Source organism: Spinacia oleracea, chromosome 1 (genome assembly GCF_020520425.1).
Source record: "Spinacia oleracea cultivar Varoflay chromosome 1, BTI_SOV_V1, whole genome shotgun sequence".
Classification (NCBI taxonomy): Eukaryota; Viridiplantae; Streptophyta; class Magnoliopsida; order Caryophyllales; family Amaranthaceae; genus Spinacia; species Spinacia oleracea.
In genome coordinates, this window is record NC_079487.1 from 131,246,952 (window position 1) to 131,266,464 (window position 19,513).

At 32.1% G+C, this 19,513-nt stretch overlaps 1 long non-coding RNA gene and 1 pseudogene across 3 annotated transcripts; both read left to right on the top strand.

Annotated features, from left to right (window-relative positions):
• Positions 1-7,651: 7,651 nt before the first annotated feature.
• On the top strand, positions 7,652-9,428 carry LOC110802882 (protein TIFY 10A-like; annotated as a pseudogene).
• A 6,016-nt stretch (positions 9,429-15,444) lies between these two features.
• On the top strand, positions 15,445-18,836 carry LOC110780162 (uncharacterized). Of its 3 annotated transcripts, XR_008926236.1 has the most exons (6): positions 15,446-15,800; positions 16,403-16,530; positions 16,605-16,713; positions 16,790-16,967; positions 17,132-17,427; positions 18,188-18,836. It is a non-coding gene; the product is annotated as an uncharacterized lncRNA (long non-coding RNA). The 3 variants fall into 3 exon arrangements; XR_008926234.1 differs by having other exon boundaries at positions 15,445-15,800; positions 16,790-17,427; positions 18,188-18,834; XR_008926235.1 differs by lacking the exon at positions 16,790-16,967 and having other exon boundaries at positions 15,455-15,800; positions 18,188-18,832.
• The last annotated feature ends 677 nt before the right edge of the window (positions 18,837-19,513 follow it).

The window sequence follows — 19,513 nt, forward strand, 5'->3', positions numbered from 1 at the left end:
TTCTCAAACTTCTTTTGTTGTTTTTTTTTAACGCAAAACAAAGATTAAATTAATATTTCAAAAGGGAGTTGTTACAAAAGCTGCCTCTCTACGGAGAAGCAAAAAATACGGATAAAACCTAATAATTCCATCCCAAATAGTAAACCCCCACACTTTACACTATGTATATAGTACTCCGTAGCAAAAACTAACCAAATTCCAACATGAAATTCGGGGCCTTTCAAAATTAGTTGCTAGTTACCTCCCCACATTCAATTTCAACAACAAACGGGAGCACCTGTTGAACCACCAACAATAAAGGGGACAAATTTTTCCGTAGTCTTCTTTCCATTTAAAATTTTCACATCCTTAATCGGAACAGAATTGTTAACCTAAATTTCATCTTTTATAGAAGAAATAATAGAACCAAAAACAATATGAGAAGCAGAAGCAGAAGTAAAAGATGTAGGAGAAACAGAAGCGGCAACAACCACAACATTGATTAATCTGGCTCTTGAAAGAGTCGCATTGTATCCCGTTTCATCTTTAACTTGTTGCATCAACTTAGGATTAGCTATCTCAAAATCAACATTATAAGCCTTCTGGGTGTCTGGTGGAGGAAAGTAATTGTCTTCTTACTATTAATTTTCATTACATTTTATTTCATACTTTCTCAGTATTTTTTCAGAAGTCGCATGTTGATTGGCACGAGAATTAAGAAAGCATAGTTGAATTTGATATAATAATGAAGCAAGTGGAGTAGTTGACAATAAAGAAATATAAAAAAAACAAGGGAAATTCTCTTTGGTAGCATTGTACTTTTACAAATTCTCATTGGTAACAAAAATTTTACCACTTTCTCTAAAATAGCATTAGTAATCTAAGTTTTCTCCAAGATAACATTATTTCATTAATTTCAGCCTAATTACAATTAACCATAGTTAGCTCATTTCCCAACAAAACATTAATCACCAATTCTCATTAGAAATTCTAGTTCTCGGTTATAAATCCAACGGCCGGTCCTTCAGTTCATGTTTATCCTCTTCGTGTTGTTCTTCTCACTCCCTTCATCTCCTTCCTCGTACGTAGTATTAAACTATTTTTTTTACCCAATTTCGTTCAATTCTATTCCTCTTTCATCTGTTCTGTTCAAATTCAATTCTATATTAAACTAACTTCAAATAACCACAAAATTAAACTAACTTCAAATAATCAGATAATTTGCAAATTTAAACCATTCTTCTCCAATAGAACATTTACAGTGTTTAAACAAAAATAATAATTGCTCTTCAGGAAAGACGAATGATCTAGCAAAAGTTGAAAGTTACCAGCTTTATCCAATATTGGAAGCCACTGTGAAGATTGAATTGAGATATACGGAGTAAGGGAGATTTATAAAGGAACGGAAAATTGGCTATTCTAAAGGGAGGGTTATTTAGTAGTTTTACCCATATTTAACCATAGTTAGTGGTAGATTAGTTAATTATGCCAAAATAAGTGAAAAATGTTAGAGAAAACATAGATTACTAATGCTATTTTAGAGAAAGTGACAGAAATTTTGTTACCATCGAAAATTTGCAGAAGTATAATGCTACCAAAGAGAATTTCCCGAAAAAACAAATGGGTCTCTTAACCAACATGTCATCCATGTATTAGCCCATGACCTGCCCAAAAAAAGAAAAAATAAGCCCATAGTCATACCATACCCTTTGAATTAAAAATGCGTTATACGAAATACAAAGTACTAATTAAGAATGGGACTCTTACATATGTAATGATGTAAACAACTCCTTATCAAACTAACATTCCCGTCCTTCACCTATTCCCCCGTTCTTAAATATTAGTCTCTTTTTGAATTTTTTACCCGTTTCGATTTATTATTTAAACTTAAAAAATTTCAAATACGTACGTTTAAGAAATATAAAAATTTGATATTGTTAAAATATACCATAAGACGAACAAAACAAGATCCCAATGAATATATTTTGAAATACGTATTAGAAAGAAATTAAAAGATTCTTTTCAAATGTGAATAGTATTAAGATTCTAAAATAAACTAATATTCGAGAACCAGTATACATTATTCATAAAAATAAAATTTAACTTAAAACCTGATAAAAACTGGTATATATTCGGCACGCACACGTAGGATGGCAGTGGATCGGACTCGGATCGGATGTAGTAAACTCCGTATCCGATTCATTTAAAATTCGAACTCCAAAATTGCATTCATATCCATTTAAAATTCGGACTCTAAAATTGCATCCATATCCATATCCATATCTATATCCATATCCGTTTAAAATTCAGACTCCAAAAATGTATCCATATCCAAATCCGAATCTATATCCATATCCAAAACCAAATCATGTGTTAACTTCACTTAGATAGAACTTGTATTTTTTTAATTTTAAAATAATTAGAAATCCTATTTCTCATTTACCAAAATCTAACGAGTTTCTAAAATTAATAAATTACAAATATATGCGCTTTAATTAAACACAAATTCTTATTTACAATGGGTGTACAATAAATATTGTACACCGAAGTAAAAGTTAACTCAAAATTCTTAAAAGTTAAACTTATATATGTAAAAGTTATCTATTTTTAAGTGATAAATTTTTTCATTTTAGTAAAACTTATTTCTTCAAAATCACTAATAATGTATAACATTAATCATTTAACCCTTTAAAATATTTATCTATTAATTTTTTTTACTAATATAAAAGTTAATCAAAACTAGGTTAAAGTTGCAAAAAAAGGGGTTAAAGTTATCTTGACCTTTTGTTAATTAAATATATTAGATTACATTGGAAACTTCCTTTAAAAAAAAAAAGTTAAGTACGAAAAAAAAAATACTTTGAGATAATTTTAGACTCGGATTCGGACTCGGGTCGGAGTCTCAACATACTCCATATCCATTCGAATTCAGATGTTTTTAATCGAATTCGGGTTCAGATTTTTTTTTCTCGGATTCGAATCTGATTTTTTTCTTCAGATCGGGTCGGACTCGATTCGAATTCGGATGTGATTGTCGTCCCTATGCACACGTCCCAGAACCTGGTCCTCCAATAATAATATGGAGCACGACTTAGTCGCCGACGTGCTTAATGTCGAGTGGTAAGTGCCGACATAGCAAGTTGACAATAAGCGGAGACGACGTAGTCACGGGAAGAAACAAGTGAGCACAAAAATGTCATATTTTCAAACAATGAACCTTTTATTTTGTGTGACAACTAGAAGGAATATATTTTTATTATTTTCAAAAATAAAAAAAATGTCCCACAAAATTTATAATTTTGATATGATACAAAAGTATGACCCTTGCTTAGTTGTTTCGGTCCAACTACATGTCACAATCGTTGATTAAGAGATCTTCACTATTATGCTTTTTTTTTTTTTGAGGGGATTATGCTTTTTTATTTAACATGTGAACAATATGTTGTACTCTTGTAGACCAATTCTATTTTGCAACGTTAGCTGTCGACCGTTTATTATTTTGCAATTATACCTTTCTGTTTTTGTGCATATATAGTCCATATAGTCTACTTGTATTTTTTTTATTTTTTTTTAACTACTACTTTAGTATGCTAGCCGTAGTATTTTTTATGGTTATGTTGAAATAAGGAAAACATTTTTTTGGCCGCTGCTTTCATTTGCAAATAAACAAAAATTCGAATCAATTACAATTCTAATATAGGAATAACAAGTCTAAATAAATACATGCTTTATTGTATTACACGAATTCTTATTTACATGGGGTGTACGATAAATATTGTACACCGAAGTTAAAGTTAACGTAAAATGCTTAAAAGTTACCCTTATATAGGTAAAAATTATTTTTTTAGTGATAAAATTTTTCATTTTAATAAAAATTATTTCTTCAAAAACACTAATAATGTATCATATTTATCATTTAGCCCTTTAAAATGTTTATCTATCAACTTTTTTTTTAATAATATAAAAGTTAGAGAAAATTGGGTAAAAGTTAGAGAAAACTAGGTAAAAATTATGTTGGTGTACAATAAATTTATTGTATAACTTGTGCATGCAAGACCTTTTGATTGTATTATTATGAAAATATGACATATATAAAGTAATTTGACTTAGATTTATGTTAAACTATTTGGATTATAAACTACTCCGTAAATATCATCGGTCCGATGATAAGTCTTGTACAACCCATATTTCTCATTTTTAAATAAATATTATGACACGGAACATTTGAATTAGGGTGTCACATGACATATAGATTTGTTTATCAATACTTTTTAATATATCAGTATATATTTAGGTAAAAGCAAAGGCTTTTTACTAGTTAGGAATCAACACGCGGATGGTGCAGGGGCGTGCGCATAGATCACTGTGCACCTGCACCAAAACAACATGTGATTCTGAATCATCATTATCATCATTTTATTCTGAATTATCAAGCACATTATTCATAATATCTTAAAAATAATAAGTTACATGTGTAATAACAAGAAAAAGAACAAAGGATAAATAGAAAATAGTACAAAACATAACACCACAAAATAAAAAGAACAAATTATGAAACGCAAATGGTCTATTTTTCTACTATAATGAAATTGTTCTTATACAGGCATATGTTCTTTAATTACGTGATCGAAACTGTTCTTTTCTGGAAAAAAAATGTAATTACATAATCAAAATCTTCAAAATCAACGAAATCAACGTGTAAGGATAAATAGAAAATAATACAAAAATAACACAATAAAAGAAAAGGAAAAAATTATGAAGCGCAAATGAAATTAAAAATAATAAGAAACATAACACAATAAAAGAAAAGAAAAAATTATGAAAATCAAATGGTCTATTTTTCTACTATAATAAAATTGTTTTTTTAATACGAGCATATGTTCTTTAAATACGTGAAACTGTTTTTTTTATAGAAAAAAAACGTTATTACATAATCAAAATCTTCAAAATCAACGAAATCAACGTGTTATTACATAATCAAATCTATTAAAATCATCCAAATCATCAAAACACGATTATTACAAAATCAAAATCATCAAAATAGTCAAAATCGTAAAAAAAATCCGATTATTAGAAAATCAAAATCATCAAAATCATCGAAAACAAACAATATATTATTACAAATTGAAAATTTACCTCCCAAAATCCGACTATCAGCTGCAGAATTCAGATATAAAGAAGAAGAATCAATTGAATTTGATGTTAAAGCAGAAAAATCAATGAATTTTGCGAACTTTTTATAATTATTTTATTTCTCTAACAAACAATTTAGAATACCTAGTTTACACTTTCTCTCTCCTCTTCACAATTTGAATTCAAAAACATAAAAACCCAGAAGAATATATATATTCGCAAGAAGAAGAACCAATCAAATAAAAACGCGAAAAACAGAGCTGAAAAAAAACAGAGCCTATGTTATTTTTTTCAAGGGGATTTTCTTTTGTTCAAGAGAATTATTCTTTTTTTTTCTCGGGATTTAATAAAGCACGCACATTTTGTGTATTTTTTATGTCGTTTTGATCCCGATGCACCTAGATCTATATACACACGCATGCACCATCAAAATTGCGGTTAGGAATATCAACTAAAATTCTAAAAGTATATATTTGTTTGAAATAAACATGTGCATGTTGAAAGTATATTTGAAATTTCCGAATAAAATCCAATGTGAGACGTAATTAAGACGATTGACGAAGTCTAAAGAAACGAATTGCTTATCAAAGGACAGCGAAGAAAGGTCCAAGCTGTAGATAAAGACCCCTTTGCCAATTGACAACCCCCAATATTGGGAATTAGGATATATGCTCCGTACAACACTTGTTTATTTTATTTAAAAAAAAAAATTCCTAAACTGCCCACCTCTATTAAACAATAAACAATGATTAATATTCCAACTACTGTATCTTTTTTGGTGTTTGTTTAATTTAGGTTTAGTTTTTGAGAGTAGTATAATTACTCATTACTATTTTGAGTTTTTAACTAACTTTTTTCGTTGATACTAATTTTTTAAAATATGTGCTACGTCATGTCTTTTACGCTTAAATAAATTATTCGAATTTACGTACATTAAACTTCTTTTTATGAAGAGAAAGTACAATATAGTTGTACAAATTTATACTCCAATAAAAATAAATTATTAAAATGTACTTTATTAGACACAAGTTTTGCAAACGAATACATTTTTGAGAAGAATTTACAAATATTATATCTAGAATCAAATAATCAAATTTATGTTGGGTCTGAATTTTAATTAGATTCCTATCTCCAAAGTATCCATAGACCACCCGATAGTGGAGAATAACATCCAACCATAAGGTTGTAAGATGATCTACTTTCAGTAAGCTGAACTTAGCTTGGTTCTAAACGGACCGAGTAGGAAATATATATAGTGTACTCCGATACTCTTCTAAAGTCTACCCGGTTCGAGTTAACGTTGTAAACATGTATAGAGTATGTGGAATGGTAAGGAAAATTCTGTCTACAAAGTGTCCTTTGTAGTGAAGAAAGAACCTTCAACCTTAAAAATGTAAGGCAGTCTACTTGTCCACTAAGACCTTGTTCTCTTCAACGTACTTATAGGACCTTATTTTCATACTCGTAGGGAATATCAAAGAGTTGTTTTTCGTTTGTGATAAAGTTTAATTACGGAGTATAAAAAGGCTTATTAAAGAGCCAATCACAACACTTTTTTACAAATTGGTTGAATGTATATACGTACTTGGATTTTATAAAATTTGAATAAGTATCACAGAATAATAATTTATATTATTAATAAAAACATAAAAACATAGTATTAATACAAACTTTTATATAAAGCGGTCATCTTACACAAAAGACCACCTTGGTAATGGAGCCAATTAGTTAAGTACTGTAACTAATTAGTTAAACATTGAAAGTAATTAGTTAAACATTGGAACTAATTAGTTAGCACTGTAATTAATTAGTTAAGCAATAAAACCGATTAGTTAAGCAATTAAAGTTGTCTTTCCAGTAAGACGGACTTACACAAAAGTTGTGGATTAATTAATATAAGAACTAAATAATAATTGCTTTATTGATTTAAATCTATTAATATTTGCAATCAACTATTATCAATATTTTAATGATTAAAATTTTAATAATAATCATATCTAATAAACTTTAAATAAAGTCTAATAGAATTTAATAAGGCCCTATAGAGTCTTATAAGTTTCTATAAAGTCCTATAAATTCCTATATAAGTTGAATAGAACATACCCTAAGCCGAACTTAACTTGGATCGAAATAGAACAGAAAAAAGTATCTAGAACATAGTGTAGTGCCCAAGTTTCAAGAAGAAAAAAAAAAAAAAAAAAAAAGTAGGCAAACACCGACGACCTTATCTTGATTGAATAATAATACTTGACTACTTGTAGTCGAAATTGAAATGGGCAACATCACCAATTCACCATTATTCTTAGATCCCAAGCAATAAACACGTGAAACAAATCCTAGAAAAGCAAGTTTACAAAATAAAAAGCAACCCCACCCAAAACACGAGTTTTGGAGTACTCCACCAACTTGTTCCCCCCTTAATCACCTAATTAATTAATTAATTAATTAATTAATTAAATTCAAACCTAATTTAATCCCACTTATATTTGTTATCTCTCCTCTCTCATCAACACTATATATATTCTCCTCATTCATTCTCCCTATTCCTCTCCTTCTTTCCATTACCATTATAAACCTTCTCAATTTTAAACCATTTATAACAGTAATTATTTTTTAAGTGTTTTTATTCAACAAAATTAAATGGGTTCCGAGAAGGTAATTAAGTCTAATTTCAATCAAACGTGCAATCGATTTAGCCAATTTTTGAAAGAGAGGAGGTCTTTTGGACAACTTGATGCTTTTAAAACTCTTGCTAATTCATCATCGGAGATTGATATCAAAGGTATGTATTTAAGCTTGTTTATCAATCTCGATATTATTAGTTCTAAATTTCTAATTAAGTAGTGTGATTTGTTAAGAATATTGATACAAACATTTTTTTGTTAATGGGTATTTTTAATTAATTGTTTTTTATTTGTTGATTGATTGTGTAGGAGTTAAAGATGGTGGAATAAATGTGTTTGCAAAGAATATGGAGAAAGAGAGGGTGTCATTGGAGCTCTTTCCTCTGATGAGTTCATTGGTTCCAACCGACTCCAGGTAAATTAGCTGACAATTTTATTTTTTATTTTTTATTGTTTACATTACTTTTGGATAATTATGATTTATGATTAGGATTTTTAAATTTTAAAACAAAATAAATTAATTGTTCAATCTAATATTTTCAATGAATTCTTTTATGTTTATAGCATTACTCTGTTTTAGCTACCAAATTCAAGGAACTCAAAGATTTTTGTAAAAAAACATATAAATTATAAATGGGACACAAGCTCTCAGTTTTAACCACTAGATTAATACTCTATTGATATAATTCTTACGGAGTATATAGATTCATGATTATTTATCTTAATATGTCATTATCTAATATCTTGTTCATATAAGATGTATCTGATTTATGTTGCCGCATGAGTTTGAATTCATTTTTTCTTTTAATTTTCAATAAAATGAATAATATTTATTGAGAGAAAATAATTAGATCCAAAGTTACTAATTAAATTTGATTTATCAACCACAAAATAAATGTGACTCCTTAGAAAAGGAAACAATAAGGTAGGTGACTTTTTAAAAAGTTGGAGTACTAAAGTTGGTTTTATCATGGTGCATGTGCATATATTTTCTATTTTGAGATTATTTGATTAATTATATGCTTAATTACATGTTTTAGACTAGCAATAATTGGAGTACTAGTACTATTTAATACTTGTATAAACTTGTAACAAAGCTAACCCTTAAAATTGTATTTTTATTCAGGAAATCCTCAATTTCAAATGAGGAGTCTAAGAACACTGCATCTACACCAAGTATGAGTATGACTATATTTTATGGTGGAAGAGTAGTCGTTTTTGATGAATTTCCCCAGGACAAGGCTCTAGAAATCATGTCTCTAGCTAAGAATGGGACGATGAGTTCTCACTCCCAAATTGAAATTGAATCTCAAACTCCTAACAATATTGTACCAACTCATCTTACACAAGGCGTTGTTTCTAAAGGAATGTGTAGTTTGTACGATCTGCCTATTGCAAGGAGAGTCTCCCTCCACCGATTCATGGAAAAGAGAAAACATAGGATTGCTGCAAGTGCGCCATACCAACTTCAGCATTTATCATCGAAAAAGGTTGATTCCCACACACAAAAATCCGACATAATGAGAAGTTTGTATGAGCACTGAGCAGCAACAACTTGAGTTAAAGTTGTAGAATTCAAAAATATATCTCATATACTACTAGCTTGTTAATTAGTTAAAAGATCAATTCTTGAGAGATTATGCATGTATACCTTTTTCTATTATTATTATTATTATTATTATTATTATTTTTTTTTTTTTTTTTTTTTTTTTCAAATCATTTTAGAATGTACGTAATTATTATTATTATTATTATTATTATTATTATTATTATTATTTCTTAGGTTGTCATGATGGGTTGAAGTGATTTCTACGCAATTAGTTAGGTATGTAGTATTTCCATGTCACTCCATATATTTATTTAATATTTTTTTATTGAAATGGTTGTATTTTTCTATTGAAGCTAATACTTGTGATTTGTAAATAAATTTGAGGTAAACCGATGTTCAAATATGTGAGGTTAACGATAGCTTTTCAAAATACAAAATCTTTTTATGATTATTTTAAAAAGAATTAAAAATAACGAAACAAAATCGAAGAATTCAACCAAGATAATTTATATACCAACTCATTATGGGGTATTTTGAATTCTTTTACCTTTTACAGCGAACATTGGAATATCGAGGTTCATACATAGGCGAAGGACTAGTTCACCGTGTGAAATCCTATTTTGCACTACCAAGCACTAGTAATGAGAAATTATAGGAGTAATGTGAAGGGCTAGCAAACATTTTGTTCTCTCTTACGACCTAGTCACCTCCAGTAGTCTACAATCTTATTGTAAAATAACCCTACACAAATTTGAAACTTTAACCTATAACAAATTAACTTTTAAAAGCAATCAATGTCAAATTTGTTCCACCTAAGTACAATCAACTGTTTGAATCAAATGGTAAGAGAGTTGTACGTTTTAACTTAACCATAGTATCATGTCCACCCTTAAAAATGCTTCAATGTTTAATGGGAAATATTTTCCTCAATTACGGTATGTCATTACTCAAATCCAAATTAGTCAAAATCTTTGGATTATCGGATGAGGTATCTATGAAAAAGAAAAAAAAAAAAAGACTCTGCATGTCCTAAACACGGTACAAAACCATTTTACTAAGAATAGTCTCAAAAGAATAGGTCAGTCTCTAGAATCAATAGACTTAAGTGGGAGTTAGAATTATTGTACCTTAAATGTCTCAACTTTTGTAGGTAAAAAAAGGTTGAGACTCCATCTCCACTCGTTGGTAATTTGGTATACCTTCTGTTGGGGATCGAGAGCAATAACCCATGAAAATCCACATTTTCATACTATTATGTTCAACCGCAAAAATGGCCGGAAATCTGAAATAGCCGACCAAAAATTACTGTTTGTCAACAAATTACGTTATAATGGGTAGTGTGGTGACAAATAATGTTGCTACAAATTGTTGCTACAGATCGTTACTACATTTTGGTGGCCCAGTAGCCTCAAGGCCAAGTAAAGATGCTTTCCCACTCTCCCAGATCTGCAAACTCATTTTCAGAATAAAGAGGATTCATTTTGCTTGAGTACAGATTTTTGGAGCCAGTAACAGCTCACGCGTGAAAGTTATGAATTTGGAAATAAAGCAAGTTTCCACAACTCAGACTCAACTGAGCCCACAATCACCTTGCACGATTGGTAACAACAGCATACATTGGCATGATGGCACTACATCACTTCCGAAGGTAAAAATCCGAAGGATAAAACCGATCCGAAGGTAAAAATCCGAAGGATAAAACCGAGCCGAAGGTAAAAATCCGAAGGATAAATCCGAGCCGAAGGTAAAAATCCGAAGGATAAAACCGAGCCGAAGTTAAAAATCCGAAGGTAAAAAGCCGCTCCGAGATTACAACTCGAACCGATGTTACAATCCGAGCCGATTTTAGAAGCACGTTCTTGAACAGATCTTCGGATTTGAAGAGCGAGGTTAAAAATCGCTCCGAGATTACAACTCGAATCGACGTTACAATCCGAGCCGAAGTAAAGAAATCGCTCCGAGATTACAACTCGAACCGATGTTACAATCCGAGCCGATTTTAGAAGCACGTTCTTGAACAGATCTTCGGATTTGAAGAGCGAGGTTAAAAATCGCTCCGAGATTACAACTCGAATCGACGTTACAATCCGAGCCGAAGTAAAGAAATCGCTCCGAGATTACAACTCGAACCGATGTTACAATCCGAGCCGATTTTAGAAGCACGTTCTTGAACAGATCTCCGGATTTGAAGAACGAGGTTAAAAATCGCTCCGAGATTACAACTCGAATCGACGTTACAATCCGAGCCGAGGTAAAGAAACCGCTCCGAGATTACAACTCGAACCGATGTTACAATCCGAGCCGATTTTAGAAGCACGTTCTTGAACAGATCTCCGGATTTGAAGAACGAGGTTAAAAATCGCTCCGAGATTACAACTCGAATCGACGTTACAATCCGAGCCGAGGTAAAGAAACCGCTCCGAGATTACAACTCGAACCGATGTTACAATCCGAGCCGATTTTAGAAGCACGTTCTTAAATAGATCTTCGGATTTGAAGAGCGAGGTTAAAAATCGCTCCGAGATTACAACTCGAATCGACGTTACAATCCGAGCCGAAGTAAAAAAACCGCTCCGAGATTACAACTCGAACAGATGTTACAATCCGAGCCGATTTTAGAAGCACGTTCTTAAACAGATCTCCGGATTTGAAGAACGAGGTTAAAAATCGCTCAAAGATTACAACTCGAATCGATGTTACAATCCGAGCCGAAGGAAAAAAGCCGCTCCGAGATTACAACTCGAACCGATGTTACAATCCGAGCCGATTTTAGAAGCACGTTCTTAAATAGATCTTCGGATTTGAAGAGCGAGGTTAAAAATCGCTCCGAGATTACAACTCGAATCGACGTTACAATCCGAGCCGAAGTAAAAAAACCGCTCCGAGATTACAACTCGAACAGATGTTACAATCCGAGCCGATTTTAGAAGCACGTTCTTAAACAGATCTCCGGATTTGAAGAACGAGGTTAAAAATCGCTCAAAGATTACAACTCGAATCGATGTTACAATCCGAGCCGAAGGAAAAAAGCCGCTCCGAGATTACAACTCGAACCGATGTTACAATCCGAGCCGATTTTAGAAGCACGTTCTTGAACAGATCTCCGGATTTGAAGAACGAGGTTAAAAATCGCTCCGAGATTACAACTCGAATCGACGTTACAATCCGAGCCGAGGTAAAGAAACCGCTCCGAGATTACAACTCGAACCGATGTTACAATCCGAGCCGATTTTAGAAGCACGTTCTTAAATAGATCTTCGGATTTGAAGAGCGAGGTTAAAAATCGCTCCGAGATTACAACTCGAATCGACGTTACAATCCGAGCCGAAGTAAAGAAATCGCTCCGAGATTACAACTCGAACCGATGTTACAATCCGAGCCGATTTTAGAAGCACGTTCTTAAACAGATCTCCGGATTTGAAGAGCGAGGTGAAAAATCGCTCCGAGATTACAACTCGAATCGATGTTACAGTCCGAGATGAAGGTAAAATCCGAAGGTAAAAATCCGAAGGTAAAACCCGAGCCGAGATTACAACTCGAACCGATGTTACAATCCGAGCCGAGGTTAAAATTCTGAGCTGAAATCAACTTTCACTTGGAAGTGATCAAAATCAAAACCCAACCCATTTTTCAAATAGAATTGGGTCTGGGGGGCATTTGTTGGGGTGTTAAAATGGGCCCACCATTTTAACCTAAAAGCCAATAAAATCCACTCAAGCCCAATATCCCTTACAAGGCCTCAAAGGCCCAACAAAGGCACTATATATACCCCTCAAAGGGCAAGGTAAAGGGGCGATTCTCTAACCCTAGAGAAGCCACCCTACTCTCTCTCCCCTAAACACCTCATTTTATACATCAATTGTACTGACTTGAGCGTCGGAGGCTCCGCCTCGGGGACCCCCCCTTGGCCCGGAGTTCATCTTGCAGGCACCGTACGTGATCGGAACTCAAGACATCAAGGACGCTCCTTCCATCGTTTCAACCCCGGAACACCTTCAAATAAAAGGCAAAGGAAGCTACAATAGTTTGAAAGAGTAGTCTTAGATTAAGCACTGATCACCAAGTTTGACAATTGACATTTGACTGATAAGTTACAAACTGATAACCAAACAAAATCAATTCTTTTAACAATATCAAATAAATATGAATTTCTGATAGATAGTACGAGAAAGCCCAAGATTTGCGACCGCGATTCCGTAATAACGGATGAGAGTACTTTTTAGCTTGTGATTAAGAATTGAGGTGTTGCGTGGTTGACATAACAGAACAATAAGGAGAAGAGAAGTCGAACTTCCTAGTAATTGCAATTTGCAAGGTATTGAATTTTTTAGTTGACAAATTTGGTAAAATGGAGAAGTGAAACTTCGTAAGAATTTCAACTTCCTACAGAATGAAGGAAACTTACGAAATAGTTCTCTTGAATTTGTAATCAATGTGTAATTCTATTTTATTTATGAATCAAACAACACCTAAAACTAAAATCAATGCTTCTTGATCACTAATATAATTAATTAATTAATTAATTAAGCCTTGATGTCAAAATTAATTCTTATAGTTTTGGAAAAGTAGATCTAATTCCATGGACATGTTTGAGTTTATTCCTCTCTGTTTCATTTGAATGTGAATATAATTCAATCTTAACCACCAGACCGAGACCTCATTGGTTTATTCCTCTCTATTTCATTTGAATGTGAATATAATTCAAATGCGGTTCTGTGTTTGAATAAGTTAATGACATTGCATAGTAGCTTTTCAGCTCGAACTCTAACACGAGCTAGTGTCGAGGGTCAAACGTCTTTTTTTAGCCTTGTCCCTAAGATGGATTGTTAAAAGGGATACAATGAAGAAACATTTTGGATGTAGTTTTTTTCATAATTATTTTCCCTTATAATTCTTTTTATATTAAATAAGCTTTTCAAAGATGATATCAGATATAAGATCATATGTCAAAGAAAAGTAAGGAAAATACCGGCAATAATACAAACACAACAAAATAGTAATGGTATTGTAACGTGACATGCATATTGAATTTAGTAACGGGTCTAAGACAAAATGTTATTAAAGACCATATGTTGCAATTCCCTAAAAAAAGTCAGTATGTTACAATTAATTTCTTGACGGATTTACCAAAGGATTCTAAAATCTCTGGTTAATTGCATGCATTATATTGCAGATCTCGTGTACATGAACACACATTTTGCGACAAGAAACAAAATGAGAGTTTGATGGGTTAATACTTCATATGTTTATTTTTTAAGTACACCATTTTGAATTTCGACCACTTATGTATTCAATTATCTATTGCAGAGTTTATCATAAATATTATAAACAATTGATGTTTTAGAAAATACAATCCAACTTTCTTTTAGATATGCTGATCTAAGTGGGATATATGATATTTTTTTTTCCTTTTGATACAAGGTACTTGAATGTTGTATTATTAGAAGATAAATACAAAAGTCCAAATGTTGCAATTAAAAGATATGAAGTTACATAATGCATACGTATGAGAGAAGATTTTTTAATGCTAGAGAGAGCCAAAAAGTACAAGACGACAAATGATGTAGACGAGATTCGATCTGATGTCTTAGGTACCACGCTTTCATGACTTTACCAATTAAACTAGTAGTTGACATCTACTTAAATTTTTCTAATACATATATTTTATACTTTAAAAAAAAACCCAAAGATGAAATGTTATATTTTTTTGATAATAGCTCTTCTTTCTAAATGTGTCATTTGCATTAACACATAAATTTAAAAAACTCGTACAACTTGTAAAATTATTGGTAAATCGTGTAGGTGAAAAGCGCAAATACGATGGTGCAGGGGTGTGCACAGTGCTCTTGGTGCACTGGTGTCCAAACGACATGCAATAAATATAAAACGCGGATATCTTGTTGAATCCGGAGAAGAAAAGAACAAACGTTGTTTTTTTGATAAGAAAAACACTACTACAAAAATGGGCAAAGAGACCCTAAAGAAAAGACCCATTGGTTGAGATAATGGGTCTCTTTAATATAAAAGACCCAATATTTGAGATAACGGGTCTCTAATGAATGAAATAAGACAACCTAAACTAAATTAAGAATAGCAAGAGACCCGTTATTTGATTTAACGGGTCTCTAATTTACCATAGGGCCCACATTCTCTCCACCGAAAATAAAAAGGGAGAACTAAAAGACCCGTTATTTAAAGCAACGGGTCTCTCCATGCGGAGCCACGGATTTAAAAAGAAGGAGAAAAGGAAGAGACCCCTTATTTGTTTACCGGGTCTTTTGCTCTTCCTTCTTCAAATCTCCCCACAAATTAAATGGCAATAAATAAGGTCTTTTCCATCTCTCTTCCTCCATACCACACCTCTCGATCTGAGAGACCAAAGTGTAGAAAATCTCCGCGATGTTGGAGAATCCAAGGTTCAACGCTTCAAAATATTCTCAGATCTAAACCAGAAGAAATTATGGCATATGCTAATTTTCAACCTCGAAGAGTTCATCGCTCTAGCTATTTTACAGGTCTGTAAATTTTAGCTTGAATCTCTGATTTTCTGATGTTTTTTTTCGATTTTGTTTGAACTTCATGGTTATTTTGCTGCAATTGTGTTGCGTTTTTTTCTTGTTTGTTATGGATTTCACGGAATTTAGGGTTTTTTTTTTAATTGTACGGTTATGTGTTGTGAGATTAGGGTTTTGAGGGATCGACCTTGAAGAGGATTTGAGCGAAATTAGCAGAATGGTTTAAATGTTTTTAAAGGTAATTGAGGAACTAGTCAGAATACGAGTAAATTAGGTTAGTTTGTCTATTTCTTCAGCGAAATTAGTACTGTGTGAATGCCAGAACTATTGTTATAATGTGATTAGTCATGCTTAATTTTGTTAGTTTTTTTGTTTTATTTGAAGTCTACCAATTCCGTATTGCTATTGGTTCTACAAATGATGGATTTGTACCCAGCTTGAATCATTTATGTGAATCATTTTGGTTATAGTAGTCTTCTACTGTTGATATTGTAGGCAGTTGTGTATTCTATGCTTGTATCGTAAATCTATGTCTCTGGAGTAAAATAATTAGTAGTAGAGATGATCAATAAGATACCGTCTTGTTTTGGTTGTTACTGCAGAGAACATAGCTTTTTGAATATGCAAAGTTTCTTGGGAACTCTCAGTTTTCTCTGCTTCAACTCCAGTCATACAAACTTGTATATGCGCACATGTTGGCCGAGGTTGGAAGGATTTCGGATTCATTGAAGTATGTACTGGAGCCTCTTTTTTTTTTTAATTGAATTTTTTTTTATCTTTTTGCTTTGCTTTAGCATAATTCAGATACTGTCAAGCTGTTTACAAATCTCTCAAAATTGGACGATCACCGGAAGAAGATACATTGAAACAGTTATTATCATCTCTCGAAGAGAGGATTAGGACACACCAACAGGTTTTCCCTCATGTTTCTCTAGTTAAGAAGTCCAGCGTGCTGTATAATGTTTTTAAACATTTTTGTATGTTTTCAGAGTGGATATGCAGCTAACTTGGCTCCAGGAAAGATAGTGGTTAAATTGCTCAACTTTTTTGATAGTACAGTTCATCGCATTGCTCAACTTTTTTGATAGTACAGTTCATCGCATTGTTGATAGTACTGGTTAAATGTGTTTCCCAAGACTGTTGTGACTCACGAATAATCTGCCGTAGGTGATTTTGATCTACTTACCTCTTGATTTGTTTGAGTTTTCAATTAAATAGCTATCTCGACCTCTATTTTGGTGTTTTAGTTCCAAAACTCTTTCAGAATAGGCATTTGTTTTTATTTTGGCTCCTCCAAGTCTTATTTTGTGTTTCCTCGTTTCATGAACAAGTGATCGGGCTGCTGATGAGTCTCAGAGCAATCAAGTGAAAAGAAAGAAGATGCTGACCAAATAAGTAATGGTATTGGGAGCGCTGCGGTGCAAGTTTTCCAGGTACAATCCGATGTTCTTCTCAGACATGAATTTAGTAAGCAAGTACAAGAGACAGATTATTTCTGAACCACATATACTTGCAATTGCATTTGTGTCGTTGCTTCAGGTTAAAAATTGTTTGAATGTATGTTGGGTGAAAAGGAAGAATAATAAGAAGAAAAAGGCTAACACAAGCAAGCAAAAACAAAAATACAGTAAGTCTAAGATTTTGTTTTCTGTTTGTATTTATGTATGCATTTTGCAATGTTCTTTTTAGAATCTGGATTAACAGTTGACTGCTACATAGTATATAACGAGTATGATAAAGAAGTTGCTACTTTTCCACTTTGGCTAAATGCGTTATTCAATCGAATTTTTTATGTTTCAAAGATAAAGTTTATAAACAGGCTTATAGTTCTATTCTATACTTTCAGGATTTCTCTAAATTTCCAATACTTGATTTATAGAGCTGAGTGAAAGCTTTCTTTTAGTTGGTGTTACATGAGCATCTGAATCTGTACTTATGGATATGAATCAGGTGAAGAAGATCTTAAAACTTTACACTAATGAAAAATATGCCCTTACAGTAGATCAATGGCAGAGGAAATATTTCGAGATTTTAGTCTCTTTCAATGTATGTTTAGATGCAATCCTGTTTTGTGCTGATGGTGGGGTTTTGAACCTTTGATGAACTGAAACTGTCATGAAGATCACGTTTCCTATGTCTTGAGTCAGGAAATGATCCTCTATAATTTTTGTAATTAACCAAATTAATTAACATTAGTACCTTGTTGATAATAAACAAATCAATATGAGATCTCTTAGCAAAATATTGATTTATTTTTGCTTTAGTTTGTTAGTCATCACATTTCCTGATTGTGTGAAAATTGGGTTTTTGCATTTCTATGAATTCTTTGCAACATAGTTTTGAACTTAGTTTTTTTTATTTTATTTTTATAATGGTTGATTTTACAGGTAGGTGCCACAAGTTTGCCGGTTTTGCAAAGTGTGGCAGGCTTATTGGCTATATGAACATTGAGATGATTCCATTAAAGTTTGTGAAGCATTAGAGGAAAACTTGATGAATATGGAATGCAGATTTGACAATTATATGAAGTTGCTTGAGGAGGAAGGATGCCAACACACATAAACTTAAGCTGAATGTACCCAAGGAACCCTTAATTGAGTTTGATGACTAACTTGAATCGTTGATTGTAGTGAAAGTTGAACCAAGTGCTCATATTTCAATTCTCCATTATAGAGTGGCTAATGGCTAAAGATATGTTCTGTCATGAATTATTTGTTTTTGTAGAAGGTTTTTATTGTGACACAAGTTGTAGAAGATTTTGATGAAATATTTATTTATTTAATTGTTTGTTAATAAAAATATTTTGTCATTTTTGTGTGTAGTTCATTATTGGAGCGTAATAATAGTGGTTAGTGCGCAGACAGAGATGCAGGGTATTGTTTTTTTTTTTTTTTAAATAAAAATATTGCAAAGAGACCTGTTATCTTACCTAGTGGGTCTCCATAAAACGAACAAAGAGACCTGTTATCTTACCTAGTGGGTCTCTGTGAAACAAACAAAGAGACCTCATATCTTAGGTATGGGATCTTTTCCCTTTCTGAATTAATTTTTCCATGCCTTACATAAGAGACCCTCTTTCTTACTTAAGAGGTCTTTTTTTTTTTACAAAGAGACCCCCTCATATGAGGGGGTCTCTTTATCAAAGAGACCTGTGAGATAGAGACCCCCTCTTAGAGGGTCTCTTAGGCCCTTTTGGAAGGGTCTCTTTGTTTATTTTTGTAGTAGTGAAAAAACAAACGTTGTTCTTTTGTTAAAAAAAAGAACAATGACTGATCTGTCCCTTATTTTTCGTTTTTTTGTTTTTCACTTTATTTTTCTGGTATATATACCTTTTTTTTTATAATTTTCGAATCAGAATTTGTGAAGAGGAGAGAGAAAAACTATGGAAAGGAGAGAGAAACTGTGAAGAGGAGAGAGAAAGTAATAGAAAATTCTCAGATTTTGGTTGATTTTTCTACTTCAATATCAAATTCTATTGATTCTTCTTCTTCAAATTTGAATTCCTCTGCTGATAATCCGATGTGTGAAGGTAATTTTTTAATTTTTTAAAACGAATTACTTATTTATGATGATTTTGATTTCCATGTTCATTATTTTCATCATTTCAATTTATTTTGATTTTTTGGATCATTTCGATTTCTGCATTTCTCAATAACCTTGATTAATGTATTTTGATTCTATATTTTGATAATTTTGATGATTAATGTATCTTG